The following is a 9,046-nucleotide window of genomic DNA, read 5'->3' as shown; positions in this document are numbered from 1 at the left end:
CGGCTGTGGGGCGCACAACCCAGGACGCTGCAGGGTTTTTAGCAGCACTGACACAAACAGAGTTGAAGTGGCCAAGAGAGCTCAGTGGAGAGCAGACTGCAAACTCTCTGTACTGAGACAGAGGCTAGGATATGGCCACTGTTGCTCTGACTCTCAGAACAGTTACAGAAAACTGCCAGGGAAAGCTGCCAGAGAACAAAAGCCCAGAAATACCAGTTCACATTGTGCTCATCCCCATCCCCCCTCGCAGTGGATGGGGCAACTCTACCCAAATGGGGTTGCCTGAATATCAGCGCATCAGGCCCCTCCCTCAGAAGGCAGACTGAAAAATCAGGAAGCCCACATCCCTAACTTCCCTATAAAACAAGTGTGCACTGCCTGGGTCCTGGTCAATAATTTGGGCTCTGGGCATCCCCACAACCTCTCCTCATCAGAATGACANATGACGAGAAGGAGAAGTCCCCCCCAGCAAAGAAAAGATAATGAGTCTGTGGCCTCTGCCACAGAACTGATGGATATGGATATAAGCAAATTGTTAGAAATGGAGTTCAGAGTAACAATGGTCAAGATGATGTGTAGGCTGGAAAAAAATACTAACGAAAATATTAACGAGAATATAGAATCTCTAAGGGCGGAAATGAGAGCGAATCTGGCAGAAATTAAAAATGCTATGAATCAAATCAGTCTAAACTAGATGCTCTGATGGCNCTCTAAGGGCGGAAATGAGAGCGAATCTGGCAGAAATTAAAAATGCTATGAATCAAATCAGTCTAAACTAGACGTTCTGATGGCCAGGGTAAATGAGGCAGAAGAATGAATTAGTGAATTGGAGGATGGGATGGTAGAAGAGAAGNAGTAGAAGAAAAAACGAAAATAGAAGCTGGTCTTAAAAAAATCCACGCCCACGAATGTAGATTACGGGGAGATTACTGACTCAATGAAATGTTCCAATGTCAGAATCATCGGCATCCCCGAGGGGGTGGAGAAAGAGAGAGGTCTACAAGAGATATTTGAACAAATTGTAGCTAAGAACTTCCCTAATCTGGCAAAGGAAACTAGCATTTGTGTCCAAGAAGCAGAGAGGACCCCTCCCAAGGTCAATGGAACAGACCTACGCCATGCCACGACATAGTGCAATTCGCAAATATTAGATTCAAGAATACAGTATTGAAAGTGGCCACGGGAAAGAAAATTCTTACATACAGAAGGAAAAATATCAGAATAACATCAGACCTGTCTACAGAGAATAGGCAGGCTTGGACGGGTTGGCAGAGTATTTTCAAAGCTCTATCCGAGAAGAACATGCAGCCAAGGATCCTTTATCCAGCAAGGCTGTCATTCAGAATTGATGGAGAGCTAAGGACCTTCCAGGATTGGCAGATGGCCTAAATGCTCCCATAAAATGCCACAGGGTTGCAGATTGGATAAAAGACATGACCCACTCATTTGCTGTCTACAAGAGACTCATTATGAACCTAAAGTACAATCTATAGAAACAAAGACTTCACAGGCAACATGACATCATTAAAATCATATCTCTCAATAATCACTCTCAATGTGCATGGCCTAAATGCTCCCATAAAATGCCACAGGGTTGCAGATTGGATAAAAGACATGACCCACTCATTTGCTGTCTACAAGAGACTCATTATGAACCTAAAGATACATCCAGACTGAAAATGAAGGGATGGAAAACCATTTTTCATGCGAATGGACCTCAAAAGAAAGCTGGGGTAGCAATTCTCAAATCAGACAGATTAGATTTTAAACTAAAGACTGTAGTTAGAGATAAAGAAGGACACTATATTATTCTTAAAGGATGTATCCAACAAGTGGAAATGACAATTATAAATATCTACGCCCCCAACAGGGGAGCAGCTAGATACACAAGCCAACTCTTAACCAGAATAAAGAGACATATAGATAATAATACGTTAATAGTAGGGGACCTCAACACTCCACTATCAGCAATAGACAGATCACCTAAGCAGAAAATCAACAAAGAAACAAGAGCTTTGAATGACATACTGGACCAGATGGGCCTCATAGATATATACAGAATACTACACCCCAGAACAACAGGATACTCATTCTTTTCGAATGCACATGGAACTTTCTCCAGAATAGAACATATACTGGGTCACAAAACAGGTCTCAACTGATACCAAAAGACCGAGATTATTCCCTGCATATTCTCAGACCACAAATCTTTGAAACTGGAACTCAATCACAAGGAAAAATTTGGAAGAAACTCAAATATTTGGAAACTAAGAACCATCCTGCTCAAGAACGATTGAGTGAACCAGGAAATTAAAAGTCATTTTAAACAATTTATGGAGACCAACGAGAATGAAAAGACTTTGGTCCAAAACCTATGGGACACTGCAAAGGTGGTCCTAAGCAGAAAATACATAACCATCCAAGCCTCAGTCAAAAGAATAGAAAAATCTAAAATGCAGTTTTTATATTCTCACCTCATGCAGCTGGAGCTGGAACAGAACAGGCATAACCCACACACGAGAAGGCAGGTGATCAAGATTAGAACAGAGATCAATGAATTAGAAACCAGGAGCACAGTAGAGCAGATCAACAGAACTAGAAGCTAGTTCTTTGAAAGAATAAATAAGATCGATAAGCCACTGGCCAGACTTATTCAAAAGAATAGAGAAAGGACCCAAATTAATAAAATTATAAATGAAAGGGGAGAGATCACAACCAACACCAATGAAATAGGAAGGATCATTAGATACTTTTATCAACAGCTTTATGACAATAAATTAAACAACCTGGAAGAAATGGATGCCTTCCTGGAAGCCTATAAACTACCAAGACTGAAACAGGAAGAAACTGATTATTTAAACAGAATGATAAATTATGAAGAGATTGAAGCAGTGATCAAAAACCAGAGTCCAGGGCCTGGTGGATTCCCCGGAGAATTCTACCAAACATTCAAAGAAGAAATAATACCTATTCACCTGAAGCTGTTTCAAAAAATAGAACAGGAAAAAAACTACCAAACTCATTTTATGAGGCCAGTATTACCTTGATCCCCAAACCAGGCAAAGACCCCATTAAAAAGGAGAATTACAGACCGATATCCCTAATAAATATGGATGCCAAAATTCTCAACAAGATCCTAGCTAATAGGATCCAACAGTACATTAAAAGGATTATTCATCAAGATTAAGTGGGATTCATCCCTGGGATGCAAGGGGGGTTCAACATTCACAAAACGATCAGCGTGATAGATCATATCAACAAGAAAAGAGTCAAGAACCACATGATCCTCTCAAATGATGCAGAAAAAGCATTTGACAAAATACGGCATCCTTTCCTGATTAAAACCCTTCAGACCGTACGGATAGAGGGTACATTCCTCAATTTCATAAAAACCATCTATGAAAAGCCTACAGCAAATATCATTCTCAATGGGGAAGAGCTGAAAGCCTTTCCCTTAAGATAAGGAACACAATAAGGATTCCCACTCTTGCCGGTATTATTCAACATAGTACTAGAAGTCCTTGCAACAGCAACCAGACAATACAAAGCGATAAAAGGAATCCAAATCAGGAAAGAAGAAGTCAAGCTGTCTCTCTTCACAGATGACATGATTCTCTATATGGAAAACCCAAAAGATTCAACCCCAAACTACTAGAACTTATAGAGCAATTTAGTAATGTAGCGGGACACAAAATCAATGCTCAGAAATCAGTCACATTTCTATGCACAAACAATGAGACTGAAGAAAAGAGAAATTAGGGAATCCATTCCATTTACAATAGCAACAAAAATCATATGTTATCTCGGAACTAACTTAACCAGAGATGTAAAGGATCTATATTCTAGAAACTACAAATCACTATTGAAAGACATTGAAGAAGACACAAAACGATGGAAAAATATTCCATGCTCATGGATTTGAAGAATAAACATAGTTAAAATGTCTATGCTACCCAGAGCAATCTACACTTTCAATGCCATCCCGATCAAAATACATGACATTTTTCAAAGAACTGGAACAAACAGCCCTTACACTTGTGTGGAACCAGAAAAGGCCCCAAATCGCCAAGGAATTGTTGAAAAGATAAAACAAAGCTGGGGGCATCGCGTTGCCAGATTTCAAGCTATACTACAAAGCTGTGTTCACAAAGACAGCATGGTACTGGCACAAAAACAGACACATAGACCAATAGAACAGAATAGAGAACCCAGAAATGGACCCTCAGCTCCTTGGGCAAATTATCTTTGACAAAGCAGGAAAAAACATCCAGTGGAAAAAAGACAGTCTCTTCAATAAATGGTACTGGGAAAATTGGACAGCTACATGCAAAAGAATGAAACTTGACCACTCTCTCAAACCATACACAAAGGTAAACTCCAATTGGATGAAAGACCTTGATGTGAGACAGGAATCCATCAAAATCCTAGAGGAGAACATAGGATGCAACCTCTCTGGCATCAGCCACAGCAACTTTTTCATGACACATCTCCAAAGGCAAGAGAAACAAAAGAAAAAATGAACTTATAGGACTTCATCAAGATAAAAAGCTTCTGCACAGCCAAGGAAACAGTCAAAAAAACTAAGAGGCAGCCTATGGAATGGGAGAAGATATTTGCAAATGACACTACAGATAAAACTAGTACCCAAGATCTACAAAGAACTTCTTGAACTCAATACACAGGAAACAAATAATCAAATCAAAAAATGGGCAGAAGATATGAACAGACACTTTTCCAATGAAGACATACAAATGGCTAACAGACACATGAAAAAAATGTTCAAAATCATTAGCCATCAGGGAAATTCAAATCAAAACCACATTGAGATACCACCTTACGCCAGTTAAAATGGCAAAAATTGACAAGGCAAGAAAGAACAAATGTTGGAGAGGATGTGGAGAAAAGGCATCCCTCTTACACTCTTGGTGGGAATGCAAGTTGGTAAAGCCACTTTGGAAAACAGTGTGGATGTCCCTTAAAAATTTAAAAATTGAGCTACCCTATGATCCAGCAATTGCACTACTGGGTATTTACCCCAAAGATACAGACGTAGTGAAGAGAAGGGCCATAAGCACCCCAATATTCATAGCAGCATTGTCCACAATAGCTAAATTGTGAAAGGAGCCGAGATGCCCTTCGACAGGTGACTGGANCCCCAAAGATACAGACGTAGTGAAGAGAAGGGCCATAAGCACCCCAATATTCATAGCAGCATTGTCCACAATCTAAATTGTGAAAGGAGCCGAGATGCCCTTCGACAGGTGACTGGGTTAAGAAGATGTGGTCCATATATACAATGGAATATTATTCAGCTATCAGAAAGAACGATTACACAACATTTGCAGCAACATGTACAGGACTAGAGGAGATTATGCTAAGTGAAATAAGTCAAGCAGAGAAAGACAATTATCATATGGTTTCACTCATTTATGGAACATAAGAAATAGGAAAATCAGTAGGAAAAGGAAGGGAAGAATGAAGGGGGTAAACAGAAGGGGGAATGAACCATGAGAGACCGGGCTTCAGAGGGGAGCGGGTTGGGAGATCGGCATAGGCCGGTGATGGGTATTAAGGAGGGCACATACTGCATGGTGCACTGCATGTTATACGCAAATAATGAATCATGGAACATTACATCAAAAACTAAGGATATACTGTATGGTGACTAACATAACATAATAAAAAATTATTATAAAAAAATTGTCTAAGATCTTGTGGCTTGTAAGTGGAAGAGCTGGTATGTTTGAACTTCAGACTCATGGCCCTTACACTAAATGTAAAGATTCAAGTCCCCCTCTATCTCCCAGCGGTTACAACCAACTAGAAGCAGCACACAAATTTGCTCATTAGAGAACAGATGCAGCTCTTAACCATAAACTAGCTCTATGAGGCTGCCTTTTCCAGGTCCTTCCAGAGGGAGAGCATTTCAATGCCGTCAAACAGTGCTATTCAAATATAACCTACTATTATTGTTGCCTTCATGATTATTAATTGGCACTTCCAAAAACAGGTTAAGAATGCATACACTGGATCTCGTCCGCCCTGATAATAGGAGTCTCCAAATTAAATGATCAGCTTTGATGCTGAGGAGAGACCATTCAGGAGTTGTGAGTCCCGCATTAACAGTTGCTCAAAATAGGGGCTGGCATGGTTACTGGTAGGACCCTGGGCAAAGCATTGGGTTTCTCTGGCTTGCAAGCAGGTCCCTCAGGCAAGGTGGCCAGAGGCAACAACTAAAGCTCCGTCACAGGTTGAATGGCAGCTGTTGGTGCCTCCTGACACATTTGTCTTGACTTCTTGGCTATCACCTCCAAAATATACATCTGGTGATTATTCACTTTTAAGATAAAAGAATGAAGTGGGTAACTCTTCATTTTTTGAGGACTCTCCCTACGCTTCTCTTAGGCTTCTGGTTCTCAATCTGCATCACTTTGCCTTTTAAGGCCTGCAGCCTCTTCACTAGATCTGGGTTCCACAATTGCGTAAGCGCAGCAGAACAAGGTGGCCAAAACTTGGAGCAAGTTTTGTGAGGAGCAAGATATATGTGAATCCGAGTCCCTGTTCCCACACTCACTGTAAAACCTAGCATAATCTTATTAAATAAAAGATTAAATGAAATACCACATAGAAAATGCCTACAACATAGCAGAATCCCCGTGCAGGTTAGCAATTATTATTAGCATCAATTTAATTGCCAAACCCCATACCCTTCATAGATTTCAGTACTCACAACGATTCCTATGCATCAGACATGGAGAACCAATGTGTTGCAACCCTGCTTTCCTTTATCCTTGTCACTTTCCCATCCCCTGATCATTCTGCTTATCTTCCCTTTTCCTCTCCTTGCTATTCTTTTTTGTACCTTTCATAAGTATGGCATTTTAAAATTTTAGTCTTGATAGTATCTTTCTACCCCATGGCTCTAGAAGAAGCCAAAGTCCACAGAATGAAAGTCTGAGCATTTATTAAAATGAAAGGTGAGATCATACAGCTGCCCTTTGATTCTTAAAAAAAAAATAAAATAAGGTCCAAAGATGAAAAATTCTTTGTATTTAAGTCACAGTGTACTTGCCCACCAAGATTGGAAGTGCCCATTGACTCAGGGGGGCTTCACTTCCTCAGAAGACCCTTCTCTGGTCACACTTGTTCAGTCCTTGCATTTGTGCATACACATTAGATTCCTATACTTTATCACAGTTCATAAACTCTGTGTGTGTGTGTGCGTGTGTGTGTGATTTAATTAATCTCTGTCTCTCTTTCACCAGGCTCTCCATTCCAGGACAATAGACTGAATCTATTGATGTTTTCTCTCTGCTCTATCAGTATATTCTAGCACAATGTCTGGTACAGAAGAGCTGTTTGATAAAGGGTGTGTTGCTACTGTTGCCCTGTCATTGTATGCTCTGCTTGTTGCTCTTGTGATTTGGGCTATTAGAATTTTCTATCTACTGAGCAATTAGGAATTGTGTTTTGAGGAGGGAAGAGCTGTGGCCGTTTGAGTTAGCCAATCTGGCCTGGTCAAATGAGAAGCGAAGAGCCACTAGGGTATTTGGAGCTCTCTGAGAGCCAAATGCCCATTAAGAGCCTGGCACTTAGAATAGGAGCTCTCAATTGATGTCCAGGATAGAAAGAGTAATAGGTTCTTTCCAAAGACATGAGCCAAGGCAAACATGCAGGACCAGATATATAATTCACAGGGTCCAGTTCAAAATGAAAATGCAGGGCCCCTTGTTCAAATATTATTAAGAATTTCAAACAGAGCCATAAATACAGAGAGAACAAACTGGTGGTTGCCAGAGGGGCAGGAGGCAGGAAGATGAGCAAAACGGGTGAAGGCAAGTGAGGGGTACAGTCTTCCAGTTATGGAGTGCATAAGTCACAAGGATAAAAGGTACAGCACAGAGAATATAGTAAGTGGTATTGTAATAGCATTGTATGGTGACAGATGGTGGCGACGCCTGCAGGGAGCATAATGAAAAGAGATGTCGAATCACTATGTTGTACTCTTGAAACCAATGTAATACTGTGTATCAACTAAATTACAATTGAAAAAAATTAAAAATAGAAGAATTTCAAGATGGTGATAGAAGAGCATCAAACCAAGTACAGGGTCCTGAGGGAGACTACACAGGTTGCACACCAATGACGCTGGCCTTACAAAATTTACAGAGAATCAGGAAAATCTGGAACATAGGTTTACAATTTTCTGTTAGACAATTGAGGGAGTTTTGTATTTATGAAAAAATAAGATCCTTTAAATATCCAGATATATTTCCTTTCCCTGCATACTGAGGTTGTGTCTTCAAAAAATAATGGATCCTTCTGTCCCTTTATCCAGTGGGGCCATCTCTATGTTTCCAAAGGTTCTATTAAGGCAGACTGGTTTGCCCCTTCGTGAACAGCCCTGAACTCCTCGCTGTACTGAATCACCCAGTTGGTTCTTCAGCCATGCCGAGCTGACCTCCATCTGAGGCTTCAGAGTCCAAAAAGCATGGATTTTGAAGCCAAAATGGGTTCCAATCCCAGCTCCACTATTTATAGTTCAATGACTTAAAGCAAATTACTTAGCTTCCCTAGAATCTCGGTTTGCTTGTCTATAAAACGTAAGTGATGCTACCCAGCCCAAGAGGTTTGCCGTGAGGATTAAATATCGTAAAAAGCTTAGAGGGCTGAGCACAAAAGCACACAACAAAATGAGGACACAGCCTCGTTGCATTTTGCCTCCGCTTTAGCCCAAAGCTGTATGGGGGAGCGCAGAGTGCCTTCAAGCAGGGGAACCCCAGCTCTCCCCGCTCTCCGTCACTGAGCCCTATAAATAACTTAGCTAAGTCACCGTCTCCCTTGGAGTCGCTGTTCCTTAGGGTGAGGAATGAGGGTGGTGTTGCGGGTGGTCCCTCCTGGCTGAATCCTTCCCGGGTTTTCTCTTCCTTCCACTACCGCTCCTGGGGAACCCTCGGTCGGGTGGGCGCCCGCGAGGCCTGGCTGCAGGACTCCTCGGCCGCGGCCCCCACCCGTCCCCCGCCTCCCGGCGGCCGCCGCGCAGCCC

Source organism: Ailuropoda melanoleuca, chromosome 6, assembly GCF_002007445.2.
Source record: "Ailuropoda melanoleuca isolate Jingjing chromosome 6, ASM200744v2, whole genome shotgun sequence".
Taxonomy (NCBI): domain Eukaryota; kingdom Metazoa; phylum Chordata; class Mammalia; order Carnivora; family Ursidae; genus Ailuropoda; species Ailuropoda melanoleuca.
This window is presented reverse-complemented; position numbering follows the sequence as displayed.